The sequence below is a fragment of the Bos indicus x Bos taurus genome, chromosome X, assembly GCF_003369695.1.
Source record: "Bos indicus x Bos taurus breed Angus x Brahman F1 hybrid chromosome X, Bos_hybrid_MaternalHap_v2.0, whole genome shotgun sequence".
Taxonomy (NCBI): domain Eukaryota; kingdom Metazoa; phylum Chordata; class Mammalia; order Artiodactyla; family Bovidae; genus Bos; species Bos indicus x Bos taurus.
The window spans coordinates 39278860-39291489 of NC_040105.1; positions in this window are offsets into that span (position 1 = coordinate 39278860).

Genomic DNA, 12630 nt, shown 5'->3' on the forward strand with positions numbered 1-12630 from the left:
AGGGAATGGGGAACCCAGGGGCGGCGATGGGTAGCGGGGGAAGGTTGCAGGTTTTAAAAGAGTCTGTGCTGAGAAGTAGTGGACATTCAAATAAAGACCTTGGGGGGAGGTGGGAGGGAGTGCTGTGGACAATAAAGAAGAACAGACCTGGCAACAACTGGTACAAAGGCCCTAAGGTGCATTCTAGGACCTGCAAGGAGGCCAGAGTGGCTGGAGTGGAGAAGGGAAAAGCAACAGGCCAGGAACTCAGACAAGTGAGGTGGGTGGTTCCCTTCCTTGGCTTTCACTCCGGTGCCGTAAGAAGGCTTTGGAGGATTCTGTGTGGAAAGGGACAAGATGGGACTCGGGTTTTAGGAGACCCCTTCTTGGTTGCTGTTTTCAGAGCAGACGGTAGAGGTGTGAGGGCAAAAGGCAGGGGGAACATCAATGAAAAGACTATACAGCGGTTCTCTGTATATAGATAATGAGGACCACAAATGTTGTAGTGAATGTTATTTCAGTAGGAATTGAGTTCAACCTCACCATCAACATTCTGCAAAACCCACATTCGTTCTGCCTGCTTCAAAGATAAAGAAACAGACTCAGACAAGTTAAGTCACTTGTTCAAGTTACCCAGTTGGTAAGCTCTTTCACCAAGAAACATCTGATACAGATCTCCCAGGAGGCCTAGCCACATAAAAACTCACATTTATCTACCTCCCTCTTTCTGCTGCTCCCTCCTTCCTTTGGGTAAAACGAAAATGGACCAAAAAAATCCTATTTCATCTACTGGTCTTTGGATTGACGTCTGATCCTTTCTGGGACTTCTCAAGCTTCTGGTCTTTCCCTTGGGAAGCAAAGCGGCATTAGTCTGGGTCAAGGAGTCTGGGTCGAGGAATCAGATGGGCTGGGCTGAGCTGGGGCTCTGACACCCACCCATGGGCAAGGCAGTTTCCAGAAGCATAAATCCAGGTTTTACCTCCTCCTGGGGTAGGTTTCTCTCCCCTCCATGGCCCAGACATTAGCCAGGCTTTGACATCCCCAGCCTTTGGGCTTTTGTGGGCAGGGCCACGGCTGAAGTTGCCAGGCACCCAGGGGCCAACCCCCTCTTAGGCTTTTGTTTTCAACTGAAGCCAAAGCTGTGGAAGGATTATATGGGATCAGCCGTTCCCAGAGCCTGTTTTATATACCACTGGAGGTACACAGACCCATGTTTCTTAATAATTATGGTTACGTATTTTGATGTGCTAGGAAAAAGAAAACCAGCACAGCCAACCCATGACTTCATGAATATTATTGCTCAGGAGAAGGCTAAAACATTTAGGGTGTGTTTAAAAAAAAAAAAAAGATGATTTAAATATTATGTTAATTATAACATAAGTAAGTGTTAGTTACTCAGTCGTGCCTGACTCTTTGTGACCCCATGGACTGCAGCCCACCAGGCTCCTCTGTCCATGAGATTTTCTAGGCAAGGATACTGGAGTGGGTTGCCATTTCCTTCTCTAGGGGATCTTCTCAACCCAGGGATCGAACCCAGGTCTCCTGCACTGCAGGCAGATTCTTTACCAACTGAGCTATAAGGGAATCCCAATAATAATATAAGTACTACAAAATACTGCAAATATCATGAAAGAGATACAGAATAATGCCGTGGTAGGTTGTTTAAGATGGGGAAGAGATGAAGGTAAGGGCTTTTCCCCTACCCCAGCCATCTGAACAGGTTTTTGTTAAATATCCTCTTAATATAATGGATGGAACAGGCATGCTACAGAGCATTAGAAAATACAGACCACCAAAAAATGTTAAAAATGTTAAAATAGAAATCTCACACTCTCACCTTCCAGATATCACCACCATTAACACCTAAGTGCACATCTGTCTTGGTTTTCTACTGCTATGCAGCAAATTACCACAAACTTAGCAGCTTAAAACACCATCCATTTATTACCCACCACTTCTACAGCTTAGAAGTCCAGGTGGACTTTGTTCTCTGCTCTGGGTATTCTAAAGCCAAAGTCAAAATGTCAGCCAGGCTGGGCTTTCATCTGGAAGGTCTGGGGGAGAATCCACTTCCAAGCTCATTCAGGTTATTACAAGAATCTGAGTCCTTGTGGTTGTGGGACTGAGGTCACCATTTCCTTGAGGTCTGTCTCTGGTTCCTGTACATCTTCAAGCCAGGAATAGCACATCTAACCCTTCTCATGCTTCACATCTCTCTGACTTCTCCTACCTACCTCTTTTGCCACCAGTCAGGCAAAAGAGGTGGGCAGCAGAGAATGAGATGGTTGGATGACATCACTGACTCAGTGGATACGAATCTGAGCAAACTCCAGGAGATAGTGAAGGACAGGAAAGCCTGGTGCACTGCAGTTCATGAAGTCGCAAATCATCAGACACAAACCAGCGACTGAACAACAAACAAGGGAGAACACTCTGCTTTTAAAGAGCTCATGTGATTAGATTAGGCCCACCCAGATAATCTCCTTACTTTATGGTCAACTGTGCAGTGGCGCTAGTGGTAAAGAACCCGCCTGCCATTGCAGGAGACATAAGAGACGCAGGTTCAACCCCTGGGTCGGGAAGATCCCCTGGAGAAGGGCATGGCAACCCACTCCAGTATCCTTGCCTGAAGAATGTCATGGACAAAGGAACCTGGCGGGCTATAGTGCATGCGGTCGTGAAGAGTCAAACGTGACTGAAGCAACTTACCATACACGCACATGCCATGCATGCGACACAATCACATGAGTGAAATTTCATCACAGATGATGTGATTCACAGATTCCAAGATGAAGGCATGGAATCTTGAGGGACTGTATGTTTAGAACTCTGCCTCCCACAATATCGTTCTGGATCATTCTCTGTATAAATATTTATAAAGATAGATTTTGGTCTTTTTACTTTTTTATTTTGTAATGGGGTATGGCCTATTAACAATGCTATGATAGTTTCCAGTAACAGTGGAAGGATATATTTGTATTGTAGATACAATAAGCCAATTACTTTTTTCCAGTCAAAGATCTCCACCTTTCCATTTCAGTAAATACTCATCTCAACCAATACTCAGAATATAGTCAGATTCCCTTAATAGACTCAAAATGTCTTTACAAACCAATAGCCAGTCCAGGCCCAACATTGCAATGTTGTTCTGAAAAAATGTCCCACTTTCTAGATCTATCAAGTGACCTCCTTGTGATGTCATTAGCTTGTTTCTCTATGCCCTGTATTTCCTCTCAATAGGAAGTTACACACAAGTGTGGTGGCAAATGTTTAACGCCTGGCTCTCTGAGAGCAAAGCTGGGGTCTAGGGTGTTGGTCAATATCCATGGTATAAATACTTCCACAGTGGCTGATTTCAAGCCACCAATGCAATATCCCTGAATACACAGGGACTTCTCTGGTGGTCCACTGGTTAAGACTACACTCCCAATGCAGAGGGCCCGGGTATGATCCCTGGCCAGGAACTTGATTCCACATGCTGCAACTAAAGATCCCACATGCAGGAACTAAGACGCAGAGCAGCCAAATAAATGAATAAAAATAGGTTACATTTATCCCCCAATAAGATATTTTTAAAAAGGAAAAGGAGATGGGCACAATCTGCCAACTCAAACCAAGATAGACCAGTTAGTACACACTGCTTGATGGATAGGAGGAGGTTTGTCAAGAGGAGAAGGTAGAGGAGGCTATAAGAAGAAAGACTTAAAGAACCTTGCCGCTCTCCTCCCCAACACTGTGGAGGAGACAGGATGATAACACGCTCTAGGAGTGGAAGTAACCAGCACCCTCTTGCCTTCAAGAGGAAGGTCTGGGGTGAAGTGAAACATACAAGCCTTGGTCACGGGAGACATGGTAAAGCTCCCTGTGGCATAGCCCAGCAGGGAAGCTAGTGTGGTAATGAAATCCCCCAGCACCCTGACTCCTCGGGGAGGTCACTCTCCACTGACTACTGGAAGTCCCCATCAGAACTGAGCTCTAGCTGCCCACAGGAATCATTTGTTTGATAGCCATTTCTTTATTGGTTTCCTTCGCTTCCCTGGCTCATCTCTGCATCCCTTTCCTAGGGCTTCCTGGGACTGCTGCTGCTGCTGCCAAGTCGCTTCAGTCGTGTCCAACTCTGTGCGACCCCATAGATGGCAGCCCACCAGGCTACCTCCCCAATAAAGGGGTGGCCCCCAATGCCCTGGATCAGGGCCTGCTTCCCAGACCCAAGCAGAGACAGAAAGAGGCAGCAGATGCGAAGCAGCGTGAAGCTTTTCACGTTTTCTACTTTTTAACAAAGGGATGTATTCATTGATTATTATTGTTGCCGTTGTTGTTGGTTTTGGCCATGCTGCATGGCATGCAGGATCTTCCCTAACCAGGGATCAAACCCATGCCCCCTGCAGTGTGAGCATGGAGTTTTAACCACTGGACTACCAGGGAAGTTAAGTCCTGTATTCATTTATTATTAATGCAATTAATCAATTTTAAATAAGAAACATTTTAAGAAGAGAAACCACAGTTGGAAGACCCAGAAGATTCACTGAGAGAGACCACAAACAAACTCTCGCCTGCCCCACCACAGTTCCACTGACCCCCACGCCTCCCCCTACACACCCCAAGACACGACAACGGCAGGTGATCATTTTAAGAGGAGCTGACATTTGTTGAGCAGATACTAGGGAGAATGCTTTGTGTGGATTATCTGTTTTACATACTTGGAGCACATGTACTTATCTCTCCTTCCTCCCAAGCTCCCTTTCATATGACGGTGAAGGAACAAAAAAAAGGTATAAACCCACAATAAGGAAAGGGTGCAGGGTGTCAGCAGATGAGGGATTTCAACACATTTCTGGAAGACAGAGAGCAGGAAGAAGGGTGGTGACAGGTGACGCAGAACAGAGGGAGCCACAGTTGGAATCCTCCCAGGCAAGGATGTGCGAGGAAGAGGCTCCAGGCTGAGCCTGTAAGGTGGGAGGAGGGATGGGGTCCCTGAAGGTGGGAGTTGGAAATGTGTCCGGAAATGGAACTGACTGAGGGTCTGCAGCTGGACAAGTGCCCCTCAGCACCACTCTCCCCACCTCTGGGAGTAGAAGAGCCAAGAACACCCTTCTCGGTTTCTTAGAGTCAACACCAGGATCATGCTTGCATTTCTCAACAACCACAACAGAGGGGGAAGACTGTCTTCTGAAGAAACAGAACACATTTTCTGAGGGGAACCAGAGTGGCTTGTGTGGCTATTAATGCCTTGGGAGAAAGCCCCCATCCCATGATTCATCATTGGGGGACATCAGCTACTCACCTGCTCCCCTAAAATGGAGCTCACCAACCACACCCCCACCACGCACACCAGGAGGATGGTCCACTTCCTTCTGCTACACATGAAGAGACGCCTTCCCTGGAGGTTCATCTAAAGAAAGCCCGCACCATGAAAGATGTATATGGAAAAGAACAACAGAAAAATGGATCCTGGAGGAAAGAGAGATAATTTCACCAACAGAGGAGGAAAAAGAAGAGGAGAAGAAGGAAGCTTTACCCTCAGAGAGATGTGAGAATCTTACATCCATAAAACAAGAAGGCGACACAAACAATTACAGAAGTAAGAGAACTTGGAAATTTAAAATATGGGTATAGAATGAAAGAAATCAATTGAAAGCCTGAAAGGAAAAAAATATATCAAGAGACTCTTCCAGGACACAGAGCATGATGAAAGAGACAGAAAAGACAAGAGACATAGAGAATCAGTTTGGGAGGTCCAACATGTGTAGAATAACAAGATTTTCAGAAAGAAAGACTGGAGAAGGCAGAGGGAAAGAGCCTGGTACCAGCCCAGCCTTTGTGGCTTAGGACTGAGCTGGGAGGGACAGCCTCTATGAGGCTGGGTGGGCCCTGCACTTTGTAACCCAGGCTGCCATGTTTTGTATATTCTGTGTCAATTTCCCTTTCGTCCTGCCCTAGTATTTAGAGGTCTCAGCTGAGCCAAGAAGAGCCAAAAGGGGGAAGAGTGTGTCCATACAGGGGACTCAAGTGTAAAATGGAGAGGAGGCAACATTGGGGACTAATGTGATAGAATCAGTGGGCGTCAGAATGACGGTACCCCAAAGGAAGGAGACTCTGGGAGGCACGAAGTCAGAGTTGTTCACTTCTCATCCCTTTAAGAGAGTCTTTCCAGATCTAGATCCTAGACTAGGCCCTAGGTTTTGTTTGAGAAAGGAGTAGGGTTTTCCCTTATACCTGATCTTGTGGATGGGGAAACCAATCTGTCCAAGGTTTCTTCTATCCAGATGGCAGTACTAAGGTCAGGAGACGAGAGCTGATTGGGGCAGAAGTTGTAATAAACATCTGTTGGGAACACTGTAAAAGGAACTGGAACCCTAGAACACATAAATTCATAGAGATAAAAAGTACACTAAAGGTTGCCAGGGATTGGGGGTAGGATGCTGAGGAATAGTGCTTAGTGGGTACAGAGTTTCTGTTTGGGAAAATGGAAAAGTTCTGGAAACAGATAGTGGTGATGGTTATACAACATTGTCAATGTACTTAACACCACTAAACTATACACTTAAAATGGTAAATTTTACATTATGTATATTTTACCACAGTTTACAAAATTAAAAAAAGGGAAATTGGAACCCACATACACTGCTGGTGGGGATATAAAATAGTGCAACCACTGTGAAAAACAGTCTGGCAGTTTCCCATAAAGTTGAACACAGAGTTACCATATGACTGAGCAATTCCACTCCTAGTTATCTACCCAAGAGAAATAAAAACATATGTCCACGAATGCTCATGACAACATAATTCCTAATAGCTAAAAGGTGGAAACAGCCCAAATATCCACAACAAAATGTGGTCTATCTAGACACTGGGATATTATTTAGCAATAAAAGAAATGAATTACTGACACCTGCTACAATGTGGATGAACCCAGAAAACATGATGCTGAGTGAAGAAGATTGTCACAAAAGACCATATATTGTATGATTCCATTTACATGAACTATCCACAGTGAGAAAATCTATAGAAATAGAAAGTAGAGTATTGGTTGCTAAGGCTGGACGTTGGGGTTGAAGGGCAATGGGGAGTGACTGCTAATGGATACGGCGTTTCTTTGGGGGATGATAAGAAGTGGTGAGACTAGGGTTTGATTGATGCAGGGTCAGGAAGATCCCCTGGAGAAGGAAATGGCAACCCACTCCAGTATTCTTGCCTGGAGAAGTCCATGGACAGAGGAGCCTAGCGGGCTACAGTCTATGGGGTTGAAAAGAGTCGGACAAGATTGAGTGACTAAGCACACACACGTAGAAAAAGTGGTGATGGTTGCATTTCTCTCTGTGAATGTGATTTAAAAAAACCATTGAATTATACACTTTAAATGGGTGAATTGTATGTTTGTAAATTGTATCTCAATAAAGTTGTTTTTTTTTTCTTAATAAGAAAGGGATAGAAGTTTCCCACTGAGATGGGTCCTAGTGGCACATGACCCCTTTCCATTCCAAGGTTGGGTGATTTCTATTCCAGACTCGGGGATCTTCTGATATCTCCCCCACCCAAGGTTGGGGCCCTAGGAGAGCTTTCTCAGCAGCACCTGGACACGCTCACCCGTTGAGGGGTCTGCCAGTGGCTGAGTCAGAGGCTTTGGGCAGCGCTGAGAAGGCACCCCCTGCATCACACTGTCAGCCTGGCCCCCTGAGTTGGTTTGTTTTTCCAGGGCATAAACTTATTTTATGGAGAAATAAAATGCACAATAATAAAAAGGGGGAGGGGAGTGTTTCCACAGGCTCACATTTTATCCAAAGGGGCCGTGATTTGGCATCCCTGGCTCGAATATGAAATTATTACACAAGAATTGACTCTCGGTGTCTCCGATGCTCCCTGGGATGATTGCTTCTATAACTTATGGAGACAGCTGAGCGTTTGCATTCAAGTGATCACATAAATTAATATCCATATGTGGAAATGGTGTGCTGGGAGCCGGCCTGCTTTAAGAATGCATTCCTTGTAATGATCCTTGCACCTGAAGAAAAATGCCCATCCCAGGTTGCGAGTGCAGGCCTGGTATGCTCTAGTCATGGTTATAAGGGTTTGAAGTCAAATACAGCAGGCAATCTATTCCCCTTCTACAGTGCTGAAGAGCTCTGTGTTGTGTTCAGCGGTGATGTCATCAGAAGGAATGAAGGGAACTGCTTTTTCGAAAAAAAAATTTTTTTAATAAATAAATCAAAAAGCATGTGCCTTAAAATGAAATGTTTTGCTCCTCAGGGATGGGTTTAGCCCAAAGTTCTAATTATATGTGTGGCAGTTTAAGGCCTCCCAGGCTTCGTGCTTGCCAAAAGCTTTTATTTTGCTACGTGACAGGAGACAAAATTACCACTTTCTCCTTCAGAGATTGCCAACACCATGCCAAAGGGGTGACGGGGGCGGCGGCAACACCAGCAGGAATTCATGATGGGCTCTGCGTGGGTAGGGCAGGCAACTGGGAGGTAGAAAACCCAGACCCTGCCCTCAGATCACAGATCAAGTAGCCAGCCGAGGCAACAAGCCACAACCAGGCAATGCTGAGCCTTGGGGACATGGCACCCTGCGCAGGTTGGGTGCTCAAAAGTATTTGCTGAATGAAAATACAGAAGGAAAGGAGCAGAGGCACGAGAAAACAACTTCCACCTTCACTCACTGATTCATTCATTCATTCAGGAAACGTCTCTTGAGCTCTCGAAGCCCACCACATCCGCCGCAAGATGAAGGGGAGTTTGACAGCAGAGTTCTCTCACGTGGTGCACATTTAATTCCATTCAATTCATTCTGGGGCTTTTCAACACCGGGTGGATTTATAACCTTTTCAGGCGATGGATGACAGGCGTGTGCTCGATAAAAAAAGGATAGATTTGGGCCGCCCCTGCAGATTCGGCCACTTCCTCCCATCCTTTCCACCACGGCCCGCCTCTGGCCAGGTGGCAGGCCATCAGCCTCAGGCAGGACTGGCTGAATTTAAAAATAAAACGTTGGCAGGCTTCTTTTCTATTTTAAGAGCTGAACAAACATGGAAGCACACAACTCCTTCATTTCTATACACACCCGCCCGCGCACGTGCGCCCAGACACCTTGGTTCTCCCACATCCACCCCCACCCCTCATCTCACAAACTTTCCTTTTGCCTTTACCGGGAGCACAGTAGACTTCCAAGAAACCTCAAGAAAGACCCGTCTAAAGTTCAATGGCCTGGACTTTTCCTCAGCAGCAGTGATATGCTGGTAAATGTTTAACAACCAGCTCTCCAGGAAAAAGGGAAAAAAAACCACCTGCTTGCAGTGTTTGCCGATTTCTGTAGTGTAAATACTCCCCCTTCCCCAGGTCGATTTCAAGCTATCACCTTGCCATCGCAGACTGGAGAGTTGGCAAGAGATATGTATCATCAGTTCTCTTCAGCTATTTAGCACCAGCTCCTGCAGCCCCTTCAAAAGCAAGCCTGCAATAAATTCATTGGGCAAAGCTAAAGGGGAGGTAGGAATGTGATCATCAGCTGTCAGGGGACCGGTCTCAGTCTTTTTGAGAAGTAGCAACACACTGGGTCGCCCTATTCCCCGATAGAATCTGTTCCCACAAGAAGCAGGGAGTAGAACACCAAACCACAACTCTAGTCCCTCATCCAGACCACATTCCCTCTCTTCTGGCTTTCCAAGGACTCCAACAGCAGACACCTGAGAAAGACTCCCCATTCCAGAAGCTGAATTGCGATTGCTTTGAAAAGATTATGTCTTCCCACCGTCCGATATTTCATAATAAGAAAATGGGACTCCAAATTCTGCCCCACTAAGGATGAATGATGGAAGGAGAAGCAGAGAGGGGAAAATTGATTTGCGATGTCAATAGCAGGTTTGATGTCCTTACCCGCACCCGGAGGAATCCTCCACTTCTGCCAGATTGGATTTCTTTCAGAGCTGTGCGCGGTCTGACTACCAGCACTTTACACCCAGACCATCATGGACTCATGGCATGTTCTGATACCAGCCTCCAGCTCCCCATCACTGAGGACCCAATGAGAGCCCCTCCCTAGCGCTTCTTCCTCCTGGATCTTTTTGTGTGGTCCCAAGTGGCTCATTCCACCCTTCTGGCTCTAGGCTTTTGTAGCTGGGCCCTTGATCTTTGTTTGTGCACTATATACACTGTGCTCAGCAAATATTCACTCCCCCTCCCCACTCCAGCCTCTCCCTGTACCCCCTCTATGGCAGGAATCTACTTCCGGGCCCCACTGACATCAGTTGGCCATGTGACTTGCTATGGTCAATGGCATGTAAGTAAATGAGATACAAGCAGAGGTTTGAAATGTGCTTACTTGGTTTGGCCCCGGCCTCCTGCACTCCTGCCAATGCCTCTAGGTAGCTGCTGCTGCTGCTTCAAGCTAACACCCTGGAAAGAGAGATGCTGGGAGCTGACCTAAATCCAACACCTAGCCTGGAACAGAGAAGCCACAGCCATCCATAGGTGAGAAATGAGTGTTTGTGGTAAGCCACTGGGATTTGGGGGCTGTTTGTTATGCAGCTGGATTGTAGGGTTAGTTATAACACCCACTTCAAGTCATGTTTAAATATAGAGCCTTTATCAACTTGTTTCCATAGAAGACTTAGCTTCCCACCAACATGGTGTCAGAGACCTTCTTGCAAATCAGCTTCCAAGTGTACCTGCACCTAAAGTATGCATGCGTACTTTGGGCGACCTGTCATCCCACACACCTCTGCCTTCCCGAATTAGCAACAGAGTTTGCTCTATTTTTTTCCTCCAACAATGTACCATGCACTAAGTAAGTACCTACTGTATACCAGCCCCAATGTGTCAGGTACTAGAACAAAACTAAGATCATGGCATCCGGTCCCATCACTTCATGGGAAATAGATGGGAAACAGTGGAAACAGTGGCTGACTTTATTTTTCTGGGCTCCAGAATCACTGCAGATGGTGATTGCAGCCATGAAATTAAAAGACACTTACTCCTTGGAAGGAAAGTTATGACCAACCTAGACAGCATATTAAAAAGCAGAGACATTACTTTGCCAACAAAGGTCCGTCTAGTCAAAGCTATGGTTTTTCCAGTAGTCATGTATGGATGTGAGAGTTGGACTATAAAGAAAGCTGAGCACCGAAGAACTGATGTTTTTGAACTGTGTTGTTGGAGAAGACTCTTGAGAGTCCCTTGGACTGCAAGGAGATCCAACCAGTCCATCCTAAAGCAGATCAGTCCTGGGTGTTCATTGGAAGGACTGATGTTGAAGCTGAAACTCCAATACTTTGGCCACCTGATGCAAAGAGCTGACTCATTGGAAAAGACCCTGATGCTGGGAAAGACTGAGGGCAGGAGGAGAAGGGGACGACAGAGGATGAGATGGTTGGATAGCATCACCGACTCAATGGACATGGGTTTGGGTGGACTCTGGGATTTGGTGATGGACAGGGAGGCCTGGTGTGCTGTGGTTCATGGGGTTGCAAAGAGTCGGACATGACTGAGCAACTGAGCTGAACTGAACTGAACAGTAATACATGGGAATGAGAGTACATACAAGCATAACATTTTAAAGCCCAAGTGAATGATACAGATAAAGAGTGCTGGGAATTCCAGAGGGAAAGAATGATCCCTTTTAGGATTAGAGTGAGGAGTAGTGGGAACCAAGAAAGTTTTCATGGAAAAGGAAGAAACTGAGATAAATCTTAAAGGAAGAGTTGGTTTCAGATGTGGCCTGGGGCCCAATATCCCAGGCATGCCACAATGAGTTCTCAAGCTCATATGTGTCAGGGACAATGCTCAGACTAGTTAGAGGGGAAGAGGAAGGTAAACAGAGTCAGCTCACAGAGGCTTTCAAGATCAAAAGATTCAGGGTTCTCACTCCACCTGATACAAGGGCTTACTTTACGGCTATACCATCATCAAGGCTCTGGTACTCATGGAGGGTCAGATGCATACGTCAAAGGGAAAGGATACAGAACCCAAAATATAACCACACTTTTACTGTGCAAAAGTTTTCTTTATTCTTATGTTGAAACATAACATTTTGTCCTTGTCATTTTCTATGAACTCCACGTTATCCTCCTATAGATGTTAGAAATACGCTTCTCTTTTTCCTAAGGTTTTTTGTTGTTGTTATATTTAACAGAATTTGTGGGGGCAGGGTCTGGTGTGAGATCCAAATCCAAGTTAGTTATTTACACCAAGAACTTGTGCTAATGGCATTTTTAAAATAATTATTAAATATTAAATAAGGTGATTTGGTAGCTTTGTTTGTCATGGATTAAGTTCTCGTGGTGTTTTCAATCTCTTTCTAGAATCTTTCCTATTGAGTGGATCAATTCCCTATTTTAGAGTGAATTACATAGGATCTTGGTCATCACAGTAGTATATTCATTCACCCCTTCACATTTGTAGGGAATTTTGGAAAAAGACTCAGGATTCTACTTTGTGGGTAGGAAGAACCATTAGCAGTTTTTAAGCATGACTAACAAGCTTCTTATAATTTGGGTTAATCACGGGGTAGTATGTGAAATTTAGAAAGTGAAGCAATAGATAAACAACAAGGATTTACTGTAATGGCACAGGGAACTATATTCAATATCTTATAACAAACTATAATGGAAAAGAGCACAGAAAAGAATATACATATATAAATGAGAAGATAAATATA